Source organism: Lycium ferocissimum, chromosome 4 (assembly GCF_029784015.1).
Source record: "Lycium ferocissimum isolate CSIRO_LF1 chromosome 4, AGI_CSIRO_Lferr_CH_V1, whole genome shotgun sequence".
Classification (NCBI taxonomy): domain Eukaryota; kingdom Viridiplantae; phylum Streptophyta; class Magnoliopsida; order Solanales; family Solanaceae; genus Lycium; species Lycium ferocissimum.
In genome coordinates, this window is record NC_081345.1 from 61,757,580 (window position 1) to 61,758,203 (window position 624).

Sequence of the window (624 nt, forward strand, 5' to 3'; positions counted from 1 at the left end):
TCATACTAGCGTTCTTTCACCTAGACCACCAATGACGAAATAGCGAATTCTGAATGGTAACTCCCATATTGCCCGAGTCTCGCAATAGAACTCTTAGGCTAGCTAGCTATTGAAGCTCACGATCTAATCCCCCTTTTCTCCTGCAAAACATCACAATAAGATGAATTTGTACGTTAAGAGCATCACCACGACATTCGCCTTCCCCGCGATATGATGTGTTAGCATCATAATCTTTCAAATGCCTCCAACCATCGCCTTTGTCAGAGATTTAACCTTCTCGTTTTCGAAATATACCGAAGACTTCGTGATCCGTATAAATGTCAACATGAACATCATACAAATAATGCCTCCACATCTTTAATGTACGAATCATCGTTAAATGCATTCCCTGTGATTATGGGTCGGGTAGTTTTTCTCACAGCCAAGAATCGTCTTGAAGATAAGCAACAATTTCAATACGTCGCATCAACACACAACCTAACCCAACGCCCGAAGCATAACAATAGACGACATAGCCTTTCGATCCCTTCGGAAGTGTCGAATCGGGGCCGAAGTCAATCTATTCTTCACTTGAAACTGCGTCTTCTACAAGTATCTATCCATTGAATTTAATGCCAGGCTGCA